Source organism: Macrobrachium nipponense, chromosome 24, assembly GCF_015104395.2.
Source record: "Macrobrachium nipponense isolate FS-2020 chromosome 24, ASM1510439v2, whole genome shotgun sequence".
In the NCBI taxonomy this organism is placed as follows: domain Eukaryota; kingdom Metazoa; phylum Arthropoda; class Malacostraca; order Decapoda; family Palaemonidae; genus Macrobrachium; species Macrobrachium nipponense.
The window spans coordinates 13,250,825-13,273,259 of record NC_061091.1 but is presented as its reverse complement, the minus strand read 5'-3'; the positions used below and the strand labels follow the sequence as shown (position 1 = coordinate 13,273,259).

Genomic DNA, 22,435 nt, shown 5'->3' with positions numbered 1-22,435 from the left:
ACATTAAAATAGAATAAAATTAATTAACTCTAACCCAAAAGAAACGTTAAACTATCATTTTCCTCTCAAAAACATATTTAAGTAAGTACCCGCTCTTATCTCATTCTGTCCGACTAATCATAATATTTCAAAAAGTCAATAGAAGTCTAGAGAATCCATTTTTCTATATGGTGACTTTGAATCCATCTGAAATAAAGAGACCACAATTATGACACCGCTTTAACCATGAAAGTGAGTAAAAAAGACTTCAAAGGTTAACTTTATCAAAGTTCTCTCTTACGTTACCTTATCTGATGGATCTGCAACACCTCTTCCAGGCGTGTTCCACACTGTCAACACCAATCAGTGAGTCCTCTCTTTGCACTTATCGCCCCAGAATAAATGTCATTTACTGTTCGTTATGAACACACAGACACACCCTGTTTTCGAGGCGTCATTGACCACAAAGTGCATTGGTAATCTATCCTGTCTGTTTTTTCATTTCAGCATCTTCGAGGAATCCAGCGCTTGTCTCTAACCGACTTGTCTCTAACCGGAACCGACTTGTCTCTAACCGGAAAGAGCTGAGATTAACAATTCACTACCGTGCCTTTAAGATTTATATATATATCTATATATACATACCTATATATATATATATATATATTATATATATATATATATATATATATATATATATATATATATATATATATATATTATATATATATATAGTATATACGTATATATATAGATATAAATAATATTTTACTTGTATATATATACTTCAGGTTTCTAAACGAGAAAGATCGGTTTATTTAATATATAATATTACATCACTTTAATTACTACTATAAGAATGTAAACTCAATATTCGTTTAAATTACTAACCCAATAAGGAACCAAACCCGGACTCATTCTCCTCAATATATTCGAAAAGACTGTTTCATTAACATATAAAGAGAACCTGGTTTGATATAATGAATACACGCCCAGATCCCCTGACGCTAAAGGAAAAAAAAAGGCAATTTCATCTTCCTTGGTGAGTGTGTTTTGAACAGTTAATTATCATCTTTCTTTAGGACAAATAACCTCAGACGTAATTTAAGTAGCATAAAATAGTTTACCAATTACAATTTTAATAGTAATCTTGTTTTCTGGAGGATCTCTCTCTCTCTCTCTCTCTCTCTCTCTCTGTCTAATATATATATATATATATATATATATATATATATAGATATATATTATGTATACAGGGTGTCTATAAAGTCCAATACCATTCTGAGCAATAAATACTTGCAATGGTACTGGGACTTAATATGATACCGGTATATGTGTGTATGGGTGTGTATTAATAAATAATATATATATATATATATATATATATATAGAGATAGGACTGGTTCAAAAATGTTCTGTTACATCAGAATAATATATATATATATATATATACTATATATATATATATATATATATATATATATATATGTGTGTGTGTGTGTATGTATATATGCGCGTGTGTATAACGCCGGATAAATTATCTAACTAACCTAACAAACAAAAAAACTGGAAATTTAAGAAAGTGGGGAAAAAAACAAAAAAAAAAAAAACCATGACACCACTGCATTCCATCTTCATTGTAATCCCAGGCTTCCGATAAAGGGTGAACCAAAGGACAAGGCCAACAGAGCACTGAACGTTGTCCAGCTAAATGAATCAAGCATGACTTAGGATCTCGGTAACTAAAAATAAAATAATAAAAATGAAAAACGAGCCTTTACGGTGGAGGGCAGTGTGGGGGTTGGGGGGTTGGTGGACCAGCAAGTTCGAAATCAGATGGAAAAGTTGGCGTCGTATTTCCGTTTTGGACGAATTACGCGCAGAGACCCAGAGACCACATTAAGGAGGAATGAAGAGATGGAGATGGGCTACGGAATTTTCTACCTTACAAAATTCTTCCTTTCACAAGGACAGACGTAGCCACTTCTGGTGGATTTTAGAAGTTACGTATGCATGAAGTAAGTCCGAACGGAAAATGTGGGAAAAATGTATGCAGCCGGACTTTCATCCCAGCTGCTTTTACCTCATCAGCACAAGCTGGTACAATAATGTTCCCCGTGGGAAATAAAACCCTAATTTCCCCATAGTAATTGAAAGAAAACGTGCGTTCGGCTGCGTACATAAAAGAAAACGTGCGTTCGACTGATTCGGGATCCTATTCCCATCACGAAAAAAATAAAAATAAAAAAAAAAAAATATATATATATATATATATATATATATATATATATATATATATATATATATATAATATATATATATATATATATATAACAGAGCGGAGTTAGTATGAAAACACCCACAATGAGAAAAGCACTGCTATACAAAGAAAAAGTGGAGGAGCTATAAATCAAAGACTAAAGCTATAAAAACAACGAGTCTGATTCATTCGAAGTTCGTAGGGCGCCTATAAAAAGGGGCACTCACGAACGCTGATACTGCCCCAGTTCACGCACCGTCGGCGTGTTTATTGAAATCCTGTCTGCAAAGCGTCCGTCCATCCCAAAAGTTGGACCAAACAAACTTTATTGACGGAAACGAGGTGCTCAGGCCAACAGACAGTCACATACAACACCGAATCCAAGGTCATGAGTCGGGGTGGTGTTTGGCTCATTGCCGACAGCCACCACAAGTTCCTTTTTGCATCTGAAGTGGGGGGAGGGGGCCGAAGCGCAGCCAACACTGCTTAGTACTAGTTCCTCACATGTGAGTAATATGATTCCGTAAAGTGATTCATTCGCACTATTTTTCCTTTTCTGTAAAAAAAAAAAAAAGAAAAAAAAATGTGCCGGCTTTGTATGTTCGTCCGCACTTTATTCTGTCCGCGATCAGATCTAAAAAAACTACTGAGGCTTTAGGGCTGCAAATTAATATTTTGATCATCCACCGACCAGTCATCAAACATGTCAAATTGCGACCCTCTGGCCACAGTAGTTTTTATTTGATCTAAGGTTAAAATTAGCCATGGATCGTGTATCTGGCAGCGCTTTCCGGAGACATGGGACGCACCTTCACTCTACCGTATCTGGTGAGCAACTGAATCTTACCGGTCGTAGCTGATGGTTTCATACAGCACTATACGTTATACAGAAAACTCGAGTGTGCAGAAAAACTTCCGCAGATTTTTTTACTTATTTATTTTAGGCAGCAATTATTAAATGACTATAGGCAGGCAACTTTGTCTGAAATGAAATGAGAGTTCTTATTTTGAAACCCAAAATGCATACCTATGTGCCATCATCCTTGAATTCCCTAAAAGAGAATCTTATTTGGACTGCGTTTAGGTCATTCTTAATTAACTAAAAATTTTGTCCATCGTACATGGAAAGGGGAAGCAGGACTCATTATGCAAAGTGTAGAATACATGAAAAGATAACTACAAAACCATTGCATTATTCAGAGGTAAAAATGATAAAGTTTACAAGGAAAATATGAGTAAAACTTCCTCCATGTAACCCTACATAGTTTAAAAGACGTAAAATAATTTAAAGGTGTGGTTACAACGTTGTTATAAAACTATTACATAATAACGCTGTGAAATCCATAGTCAGGAAGCTCGACAAATCAGGGTAGCAGATATTTACAGATTCATAAACATTGTCAGCTTAAAGCAGTCAATGAATGGTACCTCCGACCTGCCTTAAGAAACTGGGGAAAATGTCACATTTCCCAAACAGCTCACAAAAAACCATATCTAATTCACGGACTTTTTCTTGCGTCTTATCGAACCTTTAGGCTGGAAAAAACATGGTTCTTGTTATATGTTTATGCAACTTCCAAAGCAGTGTCTTCCGACGTCAATCCGAAGCATCGATTGTAGGAATTTCATTTAAGAAAAAAAATCAATATATACTTGATCAAATAGAACCCTACTTCGCCAAACATCTCGCGCCCTAAATGTTTGCGTGGCACTAATCGAAAAATGCACAGATCCACCTTAGGCAACATGAACGTCAATATGACATCTATTCTAATTAATAACTGGCAGATGAATGGCAATGAGCCAAGTGATTCGTCATTCTTGACTCTCGACGGTAAGCAATCACGAACATTAACACTGCTTTCATATCCGGAATCATTAGATCTTAGTTCAATATATTAAGCTGGGAAAAAGTTATAAATACTGAAAATAATATATTAAAAGTATAGGCAGCGCTTTGTCAATGTAAATCTCAGGCAAATTTGTGCATAATCAATGAAATGAGCACTCGCAAAACCAAGGTGCCAGACGTACTATGCAATCAGCTTGGCACGGTTGGAAACAATGTGAACATTAATATAAATATGACATGAAATATGACCTGAATATTCGAAACAATTGTCTCTAGAACAGCTGAACCGCATCCTATAAAACTACTCAGTATCAGAAAAATTTACGCAATATGTTTCTCAAAGCATATTGAATTGAACTGAATTGAATTGAATTGAATAGAGAATTTAGGCCAAAGGCCAAGCACTGGGACATATGAGGTCATTCACGGATGAAAAAGAAATTGACAGTAAAAGGTTTGAAAGGTGTAACAGGAGGAAAACCTCAAAACAGTTGTATTAGTATAAATCAATTGCTAAAAGAGGGTGGAAAGTAAGATGGAAAAGAACATGGAAGGAGGCACAGTAAAAGGAACGAAAGGGGTTGCAGCTAGGGGCCGAAGGCACGCTGCAAAGGACATTAAGTAATGCCTACAGTGCACCCTGACGGAACTACCACCACTAAGGGGGTTCAAAGCATAATATTAGTTTCGTACAAAAACACTTAAGCTTTTACAATGCGAAGCACGCTAAATTTGGAGTAGACTTAGCAAGTACGACTGGTAATACAATCAGATCCCTTTCAAGAGTATCGCCCCCATAAAAGTTAATAAACGGGGCAACCCATAAATTCTGATAAACGATGCCTGGATGCTTTTCCATACTGGGTTCTACTCAAAATTTAAGAGAATCGTAACCCTAAACACTGACGGGGTGAGCAATTTTATTGGCAGCGTTTTCATACCTAAACAGAGGGACAAGGAACGTGGCACGTTCATCGTCATTACTGTCATTCTTACAAAACAATACAGAATAGAATAGAATACAATTGAATTGAATATAGAATTCAGGCCAATTGGCCAAGCACTGGGACCTACTAAGCCATTCAGCGCTGAAACGGAAAGTGAGTTAGAAGGTACGGAAGGTGTAACAGGAAGAAAGCTTCGCAGTTGCGCTATGAAACAGCTGTTACGAGAGAGTGGAAAGTCAGATGGAAGAAAGAAAAATTGGTCGGAGGTACAATGAAAGAATACTTACAAGATGGTTATTGTTACTGTCATTATTGATAATACTGATTCTCCACATTATCATTCAAGTCGAATCAACTACGCAAAGCATCACACCTTCCAAATTTAGTAGTTCCTCGTTGGATGAGTCGTTTTCGCGCTCGGCTACCAAATCCAGTGGTCAGAAGTTCGATTCTCGGCTCGGCCAACGCAGAATCAGAGGAATTTATTCCTGATGGCAGAAATTCATTTCTCGGATCCCACAATAAGCTGTACATAGGTCCCGTTGCTAGGTGACCAATTGGTTCCTAGCCACGGATAAATATCTAATCCTTTAGGCCAGCCCTAGGAGAGCTGTTCATCAGCTCAGTGGTCTGGTAAAACTAAGATATACTTAACTTATCCAAAATTTAGTGGTTTTTGGTAGGTCAGAAGGCGCAGGTATGGAGTACTACGAGAAAACATTATATGCCGAATATCTATCCCTAGCTACTAGGATACCCATAAATACACTTAAAACTTCGCTAGACGGCAGCGATGGAAACCAAACAGATCACACTTAAAGTCACACTGAAGCTGTAATTAAAAGTACCTAACAAAACAATCTGTGAGACCTTAATGCACTGCAGCCAGTTGGAGATAACTAACGAGAGGCTTTTGCAAATGACCATTTATATTCCTCTTAGGAACGAACCTTGATAGCGTTCTTAGAAGTGAAAGCACAAGGGCATTCTCGGCCATTGTGCGCTGAAGACAGCGAAAAGTGCATAAAACCTTACTACATATTATGCCACAAGTAAAGCGTTCTACGTCACGTCACGAATTTTAGGATTAGTGTTTAGAAATGTTTCGTCACACACACTCTCAGAAAATGAAGTATACACAGCTGTTAATTTACTCTCGTCAACGTACATTGAAAAACTATACATAATGTGAAAATACCAAAATATTCCGCATTTTTCCTCATTTTCAACAGAAATCAACAGAAATGTTTTATCACATGCTCTTTAGGAAAATGATGTATGCACAGTTGTTTCGTTTACTCTTGTAAACGTAAACAGAACAACTATACATAATGTGAAAATAACAAAATATTCCCACGTTTTTCTTCATTTTCAACAGAAATGTTTTGTCACACACTCTTTCGGAAAATGAAGTATACACAGTTGTTTCGTTTACTCTCGTTAACGTACACTGAACAGCAACATAATGTGAAGATAACAAAAGACACAATATTCCTGCATTTTTCCTCATTTTCAACAGCGTCCAGAATCCTTCGCAAACCGAGCAAAAAACTCCTGAAAGTACGAACTACTGCAACTTTCCAGTTTTTAAAATCTTTACTTAACCTCTTATACTAAATAATAATCCTGAAGGACTATTTTGGTTTCCCGACGAAAGGACATATCAAACTGACAACCCGGACACACAGCCTTGGCGGCTTTGGTGCGGACTAGGCCTAATTCCCGGCCAGGGAATCTTTTATTTTTTTAACGCGTTATTCTCGCTTCTTTCGAATTGCACAGCTCGCCTACGATAGTGAGCGTCTCATCATGACAGAACCATTAGGACCCTCCGGGGATAAGCTATATTTCGCTGCCAATGCATGTGCGAGTTGAAAGTGCATGGCCCGCCCACAGAACTTTGACTTCCAGATTTTAGGACACACTTCGTGTCAGTGTCTGAATCCTAATTCAGTTTCGCAAACGGGTCGTCATTGCAACTTGAAATGCTTTCTACGTTTCTATTTTTATTCCCACAGACTAAATAAGAAAAAATGAGATTCTCTCTCTCTCTCGTTACAGAAGTCTGATACTTCTGTCAATATTATCTGTCCTCTACACATCTCCCTATTTTTTATTTTTTTATATTCTCACAGACTAAATAAGTCAAGAATAAAAAATCTCTCTCTCTCTCTCTCGTTATAGAAGTGTGCTACTTCTCTCTAAATTACCTGTCCAAGACGAACTTTCCTTTACATCTCTCCCTATTTCTTTCACTTTTTTTTTATTCTAACAGACTAATTAAGTCATAAATCAATAAATCGCTCTCTCTCTCTCTCTCTCTCTCTCTCTCTCTCTCTCTCGTTATAAACGTGTGATACTTCTCTCAATATTACCTGTCCAAGACGAACTTTTCTCTATTTTTTTTTTATTTTTCTATTCTCACAGACTAAATAAGTCAAGAAAAAATCTCTCTCTCTCTCTCTCTCTAATTATCTCACAAAATCATTAGGACACTGAATGAACAGTAAAACCTGCTCCTACAGATAAGTGAGCACGCAATTTCTCCTCGGATGGACTAACAAGTCTTTGAGACATCCTAATCCTTGTAACTCCTTGTATCTTTCCTTTATTTCTCTCCCTATTTTTCATTCACTGGCCAGTAAGTAAATTCATATACATAACAACGTTCTTTCCGTTCATGTAAACCTCAAGATGGAGTTCGACACTAGCTTCTTGAAAAAAAAAATTATCCTATCCTCTTCAACAAGTTTTGTTACCCGCCCCCCCTTCGCCCACCCCAACCCACTCTCCGTTCACAGTTTTCAATTCTGTGGACATATCACTTTTTTGTTTTACGCTTTACGCTACTGAAGGTTCTCTCTCTCTCTCTCTCTCGTTCCTATTCCAGTACTAAATTCTCACCATTCATCATTCTAGAAAACCTAAGCCACCAACGTAAATCGTTTTGGTCACCCTTCAAGGACCCTACTGCCAGCCACACTGCTCCGGGGCGGCGCCCCCCGTGTGCCGTCCTAACTACCTACTACCTGCCTGCCTACCCTTCTGGACTATCGTCCGGCACCCTGAGGCTACCTACGTCCCCTTTTCTGTCCCTTCTTCCTTAAATATCACCATCTATTGTCCTCTTTTATTTTCCGCCTCAGCCCATTACCCCCCCCCCCCCCCCCCCCCCCCACCCCCCCCCCCCCCCCACACACCCACACACACACACACAAAAGAGGATTCCTTTTCAAAGAAGAGATTCTCCGAGGTCTTTGGCTGTTGTAAATGTTACCATTGGATGGAAGCCCTATTCTCCCTGATTGGCCACTGCACGGGCCCCACCTGACACCTTGACCACTGCTACCACTGGAGGACTTCAGTAGTATAACATTCCAGGGGACAATCTGCGTGAGAGTAATAACTGTAGTTAGTTACAATGACCTCCACGGTTTCCTCACACTTTCTGGACACACTTTTCGCCATAAGGCCCTAAATCTACATGAATAGCAAATGAAGTGGCGCCCCCCGCCCCCCCCCCTCCCAGTGAGGGTATTTTTTTTTTTTTTTTAGTCTTCAACTGGACTCATGGTTTTGTAGTGACAAGCTTATCTAGTAAGTGTGAGAAGATAGTGCAAATGAGAGGAGGTCACGGTGGCTTTTATATATATATATATATATATATATATATATATATATATATATATCTATATATATATATATATTATATATTAATTAGATATATATATAATATTTTATATATAATATATATATCTATATCATATATATACATATGTTACCCACCTGCTGATACCTATTAACAGCAAAGGGTATTTAACATTTGGTATGCATTAAACCTGAGTGTTAAAGCAAACTAGTTACACACAATCTCTCTGCCCCCTCTCTCTCTCTTCTTCTCTCTCTCGTCTCCTCTCTGCTCTCTATTCTAACAGGTCATCAAATTAGAGTCAGATATATATATATTTATTTAACAATGGAAAGATAATAATTCAAGTCTCACAGACTAACTAACTCAGTTAAACCCCCAGTATGTAAATGTCTCAATCAGTAATTAGTCACACCAATCTCTTCTCCAAAATATAATAGTTCCCTCCACATGGGACCCTCTGTCCCCTAGGACTCTCGGTCCCCTCACTAGAACCGCCTGTTACAAAGACACGAGAAGATACTCGTAAGCACACACAATTGTAAAGACAAAGTCAAAGATTAAACAGAACATCTTTACTAAATGTCAAACAGACAACAAGCCATCCCTTTGGCTAAAGTAAGTCAACACTTACCCATTACAGCCTGGAAAACCACACACTATGTTCAGAAAACTCTTTGGCACTCGCCATCGTGGCTCTGCCTTTCTCGCACAGACTTCTCAGTAAGTCTCCCATAGATTTGGCTAAAGATGCCATTATGAACGGAAGAGGCCCACACGTACACACGAACTCATATTCTTTGGTAATGTCTCTATAAACTGGTTACTACCAGTTTCCAAAGGCACCTTGAACAAGCTCTCATGAACTCACGAACATTGACCCGCTTAAACAAACATCTTCGTATCACTCCATCCCAGAAATTATTTATCAGCTTTCTCAGGTCATTGCTTCGGACTCTGAATCTGTGCATTCTAAAAAAGTCACAGCGCATCACATTGGCATATTAAATATATTATTAATTATAGCCCCTCTTTCATCTGACAGAGCTCGGCCACCTAGCCACTGGTTGCACAAAACAGCTTATTATATAAAAAACATTGGCCGGCTCAAAACACAAAAAGTAATAACTGCACGTCTCTGGCATTATAAAGTAATGTCTATCACGCTTCATCTCAAATAACACTAGGCGTATAAATTTTCTCATTTTGGATTGTTGAATATCCCTCTTTGTCTGCAACTTCCTGCACAGACTGTAGCAATCTGTAGGAAGGCAAACGGCCTCCCTCCCTGTAGAAGACTTCTAACGGCTTCTGTAGATCCAAAAAGTGCTGCAGAACACTGTAGACTCGTAGAAACTCTCGTAATCACCCTGGATAAATGACAGCAACCTCTCTGCATGGCTGGTGGACGTCTTGCTAGCGTCGGGGAACGACGATTATGGTGTGTAAGTATGTCAGTCAAGTCATCGGTCAATCAAATAAGAATTAACCCCAGACATACTACTTCTATCAAACAATGACCACAAAAAAAGTCAGAAAAAAACACTAACTGAACGTCTCCCAATTAACTCCACTCAATATGACCACTAAATCATAAGTCATTATCACAACTTGCAAGTCAAAAAAATATCAAGCTCTCTAACTCAATTCTCCAAACTCATACATCAGCACACACAATCCGAAACTCACAGTAATTCCACGGACTTCTGCACTCACATTTCAAACTCGAAGTTCCCACAAGTAAAAAAAAAAAAGAAAAGACGCAATGACCCCAAGAAAACAAAATCACGTAACAAGCCCAGACCCAAAAATCAAAAATGTTCTCTCAAGCTCTGATATTACAGCAACTCACAAAATCAGTAAAAAAAAATCTCCAATGTTTAACAGCAAAAACCCTTACTGTTCACATAATTAATTACAATGAGACTTAATGTCAATTGCCCATTTATGTAAATCACAACCCCCGATAAATTACATCTCCCGTCCAAAAACAAATGCTATTTAAAGGTCAACCCCCAATTACATCTCTCGTAAGAAAAGGAAAGAAAAGGAAAACAAAAAAAAGATAATCACAAGTAAACTTCCTCAACACAAAACACATAATATATGCATGATATACATAATCCCGCATTTTTCCCCAAGAAATGCCACATGTATAGTTACGGAATTTTTGCCATCCCAACTTCTCATCACCCGACACAGCCAGAAAGCAACTCTTACACGTGCACTTTCATGAAATGCTATGGTCAACATTTCCAGATATTGCAAAATTCTGAGCAATCACCACTAGAGGAAGGGAATCAGCAACCGGACTCATCGCAGCAGTTTCAGCAAAAAATCCTCCTGCGGACATGTGTGCTCTAACTGGAGCACAAAAAAATGTCTAGTCAGACTTGCAAGTTGAGAAACTCATGATTCTCAAGAAAAAGGTTCTATACTGAAATCACGTAAGCACATTCCACTAAATTAACTCCAGGATATGACTAATGTGCTCAAAAATTTGTCTTAAAGACATATCTCTCACATGTTACTGCCCAACTATATAAAAAATTATCACCTATCCGGGATACAAAAAACTACGATAAACTCGTAATTCAGCAATTATATGCCTCCAAAACTAACACACTCATGAACGTAAAAAAGCACAACATCTCCATAGGACTCGTAATGCAGCAATGCCACTCGCCTCCAATTAGTCGCGAAACCAAAAAGAACGAACCACAGAACTCTTCTCTAGGCTCGAAAAAAAAACTCCTGGAATTCAACTCAAAAAATCATAACCACAAAAAAGGTCACCCGCCAAAGATTAATTCCACCCACATATATATAAATATATAAATCGTCATATTAATAATAAAACCACTCCGGTGATAAAAAAATATTTCCTCCATTTAATTAATAACCACACCACACCATGTTTCCTCTTATTTCCCCAATAACCACGTGTTAATAAAAACCACCCCTCCAGGAATAAAAAATATTCACCTCTATTTCGGTGAATAAAAAATACCTCTATTTCACCAATAACTCCATGTGGAATAAGACGAGTCTCCAAAAAAATATATCTCCAAGCAGGATAATCAAAAATGTAATCCCATTTCCAAAAAAATGTGCACTCAAAGCATCCAGCTAGCACACTCATAAATATTGCCCCATGTCTCCTCAAAAGTGTCTCCATTTGCAACAAAGATGGCTGCAAAATAATTGAACTAAACATAGCTCTCACCACCATAGGCAAATATCAAATGGCCAAAAATATATATCTCCAATATAGTATATCTCAAATTATAACTCCAAAATTATATACCTCCAATTCTCCAGAGAATAACTCAATGTTATAGTCAAAAACTATAAACTCTCTCCTTAGCATAACTGCTGAAAAAGGGTAAAAACTCGGCAAATAGAAATTGCACAAGAAATGCTAGAAAAAATCACCAATGTGCCACAACTCATTATAACAGAACTCCAAATTCAAATGTGTCTAAGCCAAGACTTCTCCATATGCACTACAACATAGGCCACTAGAAAACATAACCAAGTTTCCTATCTCTGACAAAGTTGTCACAAATACAACAAAGGTATTGTGCAAGAAACTCACAATTTCTGGAACCTAAATACACAGAAAAAAAAAATGTAGTGCCATTACGAATGCATTAAAAAAAATGCAAAAATTCTGCCATAACTCGCAGCATCAAACAGCTGAAAACATAAACACGTTCCCGAACAATGACTCTAAATTACGAACTAAGATATTAAAAAATTCACACAAACTGGAGAAAAAATAAATTCAAATTCACCCATGATAAAAAAAAAAACTTGTGTCAGCTATGGCTAACTTCTAAAAAAGGAGAAAAGAAAAATCAACGGCATTGTTAACTATCCCCATGACTCACATATATGTCAAGCAATCATCTGCTGAGCTCATAAAAAAAGAAAAAAAATGTGTTGTTAGTTCCTCCCAAATTAAAAAAAAAAACAACACCACCCTTGACAGCATTACAGCACCCACGTATCAGTATGTACCAAAATTGCTATCATCAAAATTACCAGTATTAGTACAAAAACATCACCAGTGTTAATGCTTGTCCATTCACTAAAAATTCAGCACAAAATTCACCAAAAGTTCAGCAAAATTCAGCACAATTCACCAAAATTCAGCCAGATTCATCAAGATTCAGCCAGATTCATCGCTCATGAATTACTGACATATTCTCTAAAGTTATAAAAACTCAATAAATAATTAACCAAAAACCTTCTCCCATAATTCATTGTAATAATTCTCCATAATATAATTATCTGTAATAATTATAAAATAATCTCCCATGAAATATCTTAAATCGCTCGTAAAATATGTCTCAAGTAATGATAATTCTACCTAAGTACTTCTCCCGTAAAATATCTCAAGTAATAATAATAATTAATAATAATAATAATAATAATTCTCCATAGTAATAATTCTCTTGCAAATATCTGCATTAATATTGCAATTCCCCCAGTATACACCAATATCGCCAAACCCCCACAATCAACACCACCTGACAACACCAGTCAGCAATCATCACCAGTCAGCACTCATCACCAGTCAGCACCACTTTTAAAGCAATCTCTCCAAAAAATACAAAAAATAATCTCTGTGTCCCCATTATATTTGTGCCTTCCAAAGTATAATGAAAACTTACGCCACATCCAATGCATTTCATTTCCTTTTCTCTTCATTCAAGAGAAAGAAAATCTCTTTCTAAAAAAAGACCCTACGGGCATCTCACATCATCAACCAATCATTATCAGCTGATGTCCTGGCATTGGAAATTCATTGTCAAGGGCAAATTCATCCCCCAACACAATGAAAAAAAAAAAAGAAGGAGTTCACCCCCCACTGAGAAAAAAAAAACAGAGTTTCACCCTCCACTGAGCGTTAGAACACCCCCCTGAACAGTGTTTGAGTACCCCCCGAGGTAGACCACCAGTACCCTCCTGGTAAGCAATGCCCTTCTGCGTCGGTTAGCAGAAAATGCTGAGCCCGTAAAAACGACTGGGCGCTCTCTGTCTCCAAGCAAAAAATGCAATTCAAGCACAGATTTGCATGTATGAAAACTTATTCATACACACGCACAAAGACGAATGCGTCTCTTCTAAACATTCGCCAATAAAGAAAAACACGTCACTTTCTGCTACTATGGGGGAAAAAATGTGGTATCTTAAACCAATCCCATAACAAAAAATTATCCAAAAAAAAAACCAGGACTAAAAGATAAGGCTTTTTAACACTTACCCCTTCATAGTGAGGAAAAAACCAGGAATTTGCGCAAAATATGCTAATACACACAAACACGGGTGTCTCGGAATGTACTCAACGACTTCACACACTCAAGCCAGACTGAGAGTAACTCACTCTAGGCAGACCGCCCTGGGCAAAATTGATGACTCTAGTTCAATTCTCTCACATCATTGCCACAATTAACAGACGGATATTTTCTCATTTTCTCTCACTTAGCAACTGAAATTTAACAATCTAACAGTTTTCCACAATCCCACAAAAGGCTTTGTCGTTCGAAAACCACTGCTAAGCCACCAAAAACTGTCTAACTGGTCACCGGTCTCTTTGTTAGCGTACCCACAGCTTATAAAATATATAAAAGCCCCTTAAACCGCCTGCCACCAAAAACTGTTACCCACCCGCTGATACCTATTACCAGCAAAGGGTATTTAACATTTGGTATGCGTTAAACCCGAGCGTTAAAGCAAACTAGTCACCCACAATCTCTCCCCCCCCCTCTCTCTCTCTCTCTCAAAAAAGTCACTGGCATACCCTTCTCTCTCTCTCTCTCTCTCTCTCTCTTTTCTAACAGGTCATCAAATTAGAGTCAGAGATATAAAAAATATAATATTTATTTAACAATGGAAAGATAATAATTCAAGTCTCACAGACTAACTAACTCAGTTAAACCCCCAGTATGTAAATGTCTCAATCAGTAATTAGTCACACCAATCTCTTCTCCAAAATATAATAGTTCCCTCCACATGGGACCCTCTGTCCCCTAGGACTCTCGGTCCCCTCACTAGAACCGCCTATTACAAAGACACGAGAAGATACTCGTAAGCACACACAATTGTAAAGACAAAGTCAAAGATTAAACAGAACATCTTTACTAAATGTCAAACAGACAACAAGCCATCCCTTTGGCTAAAGTAAGTCAACACTTACCCATTACAGCCTGGAAAACCACACACTATGTTCAGAAAACTCTTTGGCACTCGCCATCATGGCTCTGCCTTTCTCGCACAGACTTCTCCGCAAGTCTCCCATAGATTTGGCTAAAGATGCCATTATGAACGGAAGAGGCCCACACGTACACACGAACTCATACTCTTTGGTAAGGCCTCTATAAACTGGTTACAACCAGTTTCCAAAGGCATTCTAAAAAAGTCACAGCACATCACATTGGCATATTAAATATATTATTAATTATAGCCCCTCTTTCATCTGACACATACATACATGAGAACAAGCGTTATAATATCTCCATACCAGGGGAGTGTTTACCCAGAGAAGAAATGCATCAGTCATTACCACATATATCCTTTAACCACCAGTGAAGAAAACCTCAATCCAATAGCTAAACTCCTACAACAATACTGAAGGCTCATCAGCAGTACGTCGAACCACCCTTCACAAATACACTGTTCCATTCACCTGGATATCACGACCCTTCCCCTCCAATACCTCTTTCACACAATCTATCCAACTCTGTCTCTTCTCCTGACACTCCTGAATTATATATATTCTTTTCACCAAACTAACTAAGTCCATTTTTACCATGATACCAATTCCATCAAAACGCTTATCCATCTTGGCACCTATGCTAACCTTTTCAATACTTCTAATTATCTCCACTTTTCTCGTCCTTTCAACTCTTCTTTCAGCACATAGGTATTGCCCCACAAAGAATTCATCTCAATGGCTTCAACACTTCTACTTCCATCCAAGGTCAACATCCACACTTCACTTCTATACAGGAGAGTTAGCTCAACAGTTCCATCATACTTCTATACAGGAGAGTTAGCTCAACAGTTCCATCATATATATATATATAAATATATATATATATATATATATATATATATATGATATATATATATATATATATATATATATTCCACCATAAATTCCAAGAAATAAATTCAGTCTTTTCCCAATGTTCTCCTTTTTCCACTCAACCTGGAACCCTGTGCTTCAACTAATCCGTAGTACCGCGAAAACAAGGAAACATATAATAACAGCTATTGTCATATCGTTTCAATGTCGAGTCAGCAGTCTCATATACCAAGATTAGGAGTAGTATGTATTCACGTATGTATTATATAACCGGTAAAATGAATGGATATGCATCCGAAATTATGAATTAAAAAAAGATATTTTAAGGTCTCAAGTACTTTTGAACTTGCGACCACTAGATATAACAGGGTCAATGCACTCACATACACTTACCTTCCTAAGGAGAATGAGTAGTGGAGTTATTTTAGTTGTGTTTACCGAGGCTGCTGTTAATGACTACTTAAAAGGATTCTCTTGAGAGAGAGAGAGAGAGAGAGACCTTACCTGTTACCTTACAGACCTTACATCTTGTTCGGGTTGGCCCCCCCCCCAGGTCCCTCAGTGTGAGGCACCTCTAATGTCTACCAGAGAGTTGCTAGTACATCTTCCGGTATATTTTGTCATCTTCCAATCTTGGATGGTCTGGGATGCAGTTTAGATATTTGTCGAGCTTATTCTTAAACACATCATACGCTCACTCCTGATATATTCCTCAGATGACTGGCAACGCATTGAATAGACGCTGCATTATCGATGCTGGTGCGTAGTGGATTAATGTCCTGTGTGCTTTGCCTTATTTTTCCTGGTATATTTTTGGGCACCTATTAATCTACCTCTGCTTGCTCTTTCTGATATTGTTTTTAGTTCCATGATATTTTCTGCTATTCCTTCTATCTTGTTTCCATGCCTGAATTATCCATGTAAAAGCGTAGAAAAGTGGAAATACTGAGACTAGACCAAGCGAAGCTTTTATGTTTCCACTAGGCCTAATCAAAAAAGCTCAAGAGAAACGAGACCTTAAACGAAACTACTCTCTCTTTTTCTCCCGAGGTTACAAACATGACCTGACCAAGCTAGAGATCCCAGACCGATGCCACGGAAATTAAACTTTTAATCAGAGTTTCCTGGGAAATGTGGTTGTGCCTCTGTTAATCTAGGCGGTGAACTATGAGCCATATAATGGTTAGAAGACTGTGGCAGGCCACATCCTACGTGGAGAAGGGCAAGGGACTATAATAACCTAATATTATTATATATATATATTAATATATATATATATATGTATAATGATATTATTATATATTATTATATTATATATATATATTATATATATATATATATTATATATCCAACGTAGCACAAAGGAACATGTACTTGAGAATATCCTTAAATCCACGGTAGAAAGGTAAGCGAAAGAGTAGCTTGGAACAAGTACTCTCGTTGAAAATGTAGAATATAGTACTACGAAAGTACTTGTTAGTCCCTGTTTCACTTACCTTTCTACCGTGGAATTAAGGATATGTATATGTGTGTGTGTGTGTGAATATGTATACCATGAGAGAGAGAGAGAGAGAGAGAGAGAGAGACTACACACGAGAAAACGCCTCTGACTTAGTTATTCTTTCCTAATCGCTTCATACTGTATCGATCTGGGCGTATCTTCACTCATGCAACAACAGCTACATTACTGTATTTTCAGCTTTTCATTGTTAATTCACAGGTGCCTCACAGCCATAAATAGTTTTTAACAATGCTGCCTGGAAGGTTTCCGGCTCATAATTACGAGTTTTAAATCGATAAAAACCTTTAATGGATAATCCTATGAAACATGGTCACGTAGAAACGCTCCCCCTCTCTGTGGAAGCCAGAGAGAGAGAGAGAGAGAGAGAGAGAGAGAGAGAGAGAGAGAGAGAGAGAGAGAGAGGGGGGGGGGGGGGGTTGCCGTTACGGCGACATTTTCTCATATCACTGCTCTCTTCCTACCTAGTATGTGCCGACCATTTGGCACGTGACGTACGACAAAAGCAAAATTCAAATTAAAAAAGGCAGTCGGCAGTCGGGCTATGGCTCTCATAGTAATTTCAAAGGTTGCACATTTAATCATATGGAAGAGAATGCCGTAAGTCTTGGCAAAATTTACAACGATACTGGAGCTGGTTGTTTGTTATGGGAATTCAAACTTCATGGTATGATCGCAAATCTTGTAAGTCTCATATCAGTACGCTATTGATCCTATCAAACCCTGCTGCACGAGAAACTGGCTTTCCCGAAATGTCTCCTGAATATTATATCTTTCGTAAATTCTAAAAAGGTGTTTAAGAAACAATAATATGCTTCCCGATCTCTATTTTCCGTTGGAGAACCAGCGTCGGAAACGTGAATTAACGGGACTGTGAAAAAACAAAATTAAAAATTGTTTAAGTGCACATGACAAAATAAATCCAGTTCAAAACTGGAAAACAAACGCATGAAATTCTCATAAGAGCATCACATTACAGCAGCTTTAACATTAAAAGCATCCTGCCACCATAGGCATACGGAACTGTAAAAGCAAGTGCTGCAGCGAGTATCACTTCGGTGGCCGGAAATAGAATCACGGGAAAAGTCACAGGAAAAAACTCCATTCTGGCTAGGAAAAAAAAAAAACAGGAAAAAAGTAGTACATTGGAAATCCGTGCTTTTTTTAATGTTGCAAACAGTAACCACCGATAGTTATATCGAGCGTTGCTCCTCAAACCCAAGTTATACCGTGTATTTACTGAGTACCAAAAGTGATGGTTGCGTTATGCGTTCTTTAAATTTCTGTTTCCCGCTCCTCCTCTCAACTTTGCTACCCTCTGTAATCCCATGGACCTGCATTCTTGCTTAAGATGACCTATAGTATCGTCTACCAGGGATAATTCTACGTACGGGCGTCACCATTCCTCATATTTTACAGAGGCTGAGATTAAGTATCGTTTCTCCTTGGTTTCTTCAGCACAACCCAATAAAAAAATCTTACGTGGTTTTGTTTAAAAAAATAACCAATAACGTTTTCTTGCATATTTATCTACTATTAGCATTCAGATTCGATGTCATTCCGCATACAAGTCTACTCATTTATATCACCCCTTGTTTTTAAATATCTGGAGTTCCTTTCATATAAGAGAGAGAGAAAACAATTTATTGTGCAAAAAAAAAGCTTACAAAGCACAGCACAACAGGCAACCCGGACGCGGTATGCGTGTAGGGGAAAGCCCTCTTGAATGAATGGCATTGGCTGTGGTATTATACATACCTTTTCCACCCTATTGATTACTAGACAAACGTCATTCATCAGGGCTGATATGGTACTCAGGTAGTATTACAAAATTTAAATACAAGTTGTGGTATCATACATACCTTTTCCACCCTATTGATTACTAGACAAACGTCTTTCATCGGGGCTATGGTACTCAGGTAGTATTACAAAATTTAAATACTTATAGATAACTATATTGGGAAATTACAATATGTTGAATAGGAATTACCCATAATTGGGAAAATTACCAATATGTTGAATATGAATTACCCATTAAGTGATTGCACTGTATAATTAGTCTTAAGTATTACAAGATATTGAACTTTTATATATATTTTTCAAAATATAAAAAAAAAATATTTGAATGTTTGCTATACAAGATACACATTTTATCAGGTTTCTGTATAAAAAAACTTTTAAGAACTATAAAAGGCCACAAAATTTAAGTAATACTTACTTATTCAGTAAAATACAAAATTAACGGTAACTACATATACGTACGTAAATGGGAATACATCGCGTTTTGTTTACGGACAATCCATATACATTGACATATGCACCTCTCGTAATTGTAAATGACTAACATAGACTTCGATGCTCCAACTATTTGACAGCGAAGTAAACTGTTAGCAAAGTTACTTCATCATTATATGGGTCGGCTGTTGCATATATACTCTTTAAACGGGTGTAATGGAAAAGCCAAAAGACATCGGAGGAAGTAAAAATCTCCGTAAGCCTAAAATAGATTAGGCCTAAGCTAAAGTTGACACACACAGTTCCACTCCGAAAACCATATTTATCGTTGAAGATTAAACGTTTTATGAGCCACGTGACAATCATCTACAGTACCACCTAGCGTCAATGTAATAACGCACTTGTATACCCATAGATATAGCGATTTTGAATAAAATTTACGTGTAACATGTTAACAGCGAAATAACCTATCGAATGTCACGCATTTTTATCTGAAGAATTTTTATATCACTGAATCGAAATACATCATTACCATGGAGACTACGCCTTCGGATGCAAGGTAATTCACACTGAATAGGTTTTCTCAAAGTCATGTATATTATTTGAAGGCCAAGTATCTTATTTAACGTTGCTTTATTTAGATTACCAGAATATATTACTAGAAATAATAGCTAGTGGTTACACGAAACCTAAAAACAAAATAATACTAGCACAATCTAAGTCGCTCCGCACATCATTTCAGCTTATGGCTTACGCTCAACTTGTGCCTTGACATAAACTTTCCCCTCTCTCACACAACCCCCCCCCCACTGTGTCCACTGACATAACTACCTTCATCCCCCTATCTGGAGACTTCGGTCTCCAGAGCACTATTTCCCCAATCATTGACTAATTCTATCAAAGCAATACATTACATTATTAATAATAAATAAATAATAGTATTACAAAGGTTAGTGGTTTGTAAGTTCAACCAGCCATCACGCGACAGAAATAAGCAAACAAGGAAATAGTGTTTAACAGACGGAAACAACCCAATCCGCACGAACCACCAATCCTCCAGCCAAACCGGCTTCCCCCTTCCACAACATCCACACTCACACAATCACACATAGTCAGTCAGTCTCGTAGCAACCGTGAAGGACTGAGTTAAATGCACCTGGAGACTGGACTCCCTTTAAACGTCACTCACTAGACACGAAGTCGAACAAGTCATATCTAAGGAAAGAAGTTTATTTAGATTACACCGACTGAACACAAATCTTGTCCACGGATAAGCTACCGTGTGTTTTGACGGCAGCAAATGTTCACGACTATGATACCTGTCACCTCCCCACATCGCCCCCACCCCCGTGGCTATTGAATCGTCTCCATTTTAAACTGGCTACTAGGTTGGAATTCATAAATGGTACGTTAAAAACTACGGGAGTGCATGTATATACGTGCTCGTACGCAGGCCTAACGCCAAATGCTGAAAGTGATGATTCTACACAAAATTCGTGAACGGAGGTGGTTCTCAGTTTTATTATTATTATTTCAGTAACACTCAAGTGTAAATAGCCTATGTAGGTTAGCTAGGGATTTTAGAATTTAGATGAATCCGGCCTCGAGGCAGAGATGACCATCGTGGTAGTGTGTGAAAGGGGATATGAGGTTAATTCGACCTCTGGTTACATCAAACCTACAGATAGCTACGTTGCTTAGGCAAATTACCCATTCACCAAGAATGCTGCAAATATTTTCCCCAACTTCTATTGACGTGACTAAGGTATAGCATGTAAAATAACTCATAAGTAGTTACATATTTTAAAGTGGCGTTGAGACAAATGATCACCTAGGCCTATTAGTATGCACCGAACGAAAATCTGACTAAACCGACGCAAACCAAGAGAGGTTTTAAATCAAAACCTCCTTTCTGATTAATTTCTACGTTATCAAGGTGCTAAGACCATCACAGACAATAGACTTGATCTCACGTCACCTAACCTGACCTGACCTAACCTAAGTTATCCTACAAACTTGGAAGTAGTAGGTAGTACACAAACATTATGATCAACAACACTGGTCTGAGGAGGATGTTTTTACCTCGAGGAAAATCTCTTGTAGGGAACAAGGTAAATAAGTTATTGTGTGCAGCACTTACGATTTCCCCTAAGAAAGCTGGTAATTCATTTGTTATTCATTCATAACAGCCCCTAGGCCTCTATGTTGAATTAATATAGGCAACGTCTAACACCACAGCAACCGACTATCGCCATAGAACAGCTATACATCGGAGCTAGACAAAACTTTCCATCTTTATAAATTTGATAAAAAAAAAAAATAAGCCTAAATCTTTATCCACGACATATTAGAAGACATTGGCTTGCTTTTCTGAAATAAAATACAAAATTTTATTAAGTTTAGCTTTACCTAATGGCAGGCTTCAGACCGTATCCATCATCGGCACGGCTGCAATTGAAGTTTCCAGGTTCACTTGAAGGTACCTGGGCTAAGCAATTTTGAGGCGTCAAATGTCACGGTTTCCATAGCAACTTCTCCCTTCACATCGTAAAGCAAAGTTCGTGGTGATTCACCTTGAAGCAAATTTGGCCAGAAAATTGAATGAAAGTTCTCGATAAAAAAACGCACATAATTAGATGACACTAACCTGAAGGTCTGACACTACGTCTACTGTAAACTGTCAACCATATTTCTGGGGATTCCGTGATCATTGCTTTGCTGGTTGACGCTGACAGTCAGGGGTGCCATAAGTCAGTTATTAATTTGATTTCCCTTTACTTATATAATTTTAAATTTGTAAATATATCTGCATATTTAAAATTTTACGTTTATATATAACTGACTTATGGCAACACTGCCTGCCAGTGTCAACCAGCAAAGCCATGATAACGGAAATTC

General features: G+C 37.7%; 2 protein-coding genes across 7 annotated transcripts in view; one reads left to right on the top strand and one right to left on the bottom strand.

The window, feature by feature from the left end:
* The window catches only part of LOC135205461 (uncharacterized), a 512,397-nt gene extending 490,002 nt beyond the window's left edge, over positions 1–22,395 (bottom strand). For both annotated transcript variants that reach the window (XM_064236111.1, XM_064236112.1), the window contains exon 1: positions 21,947–22,395. The gene's annotated coding sequence lies outside the window, so the exon portion shown is untranslated. The remainder of the gene's footprint in view (positions 1–21,946) is intronic.
* Positions 1–22,435, top strand: part of LOC135205460 (acetylcholine receptor subunit beta-like 1) — a 270,582-nt gene that overhangs the window by 145,922 nt on the left and 102,225 nt on the right. The window contains exon 1 of one of the 5 annotated variants that reach the window (XM_064236110.1): positions 20,716–20,942. The exons of the other annotated variants lie outside the window; for them this stretch is intronic. The gene's annotated coding sequence lies outside the window, so the exon portion shown is untranslated. Of the gene's footprint in view, positions 1–20,715; positions 20,943–22,435 lie in introns of those variants that run through there. 5 annotated transcript variants of the gene reach the window in all.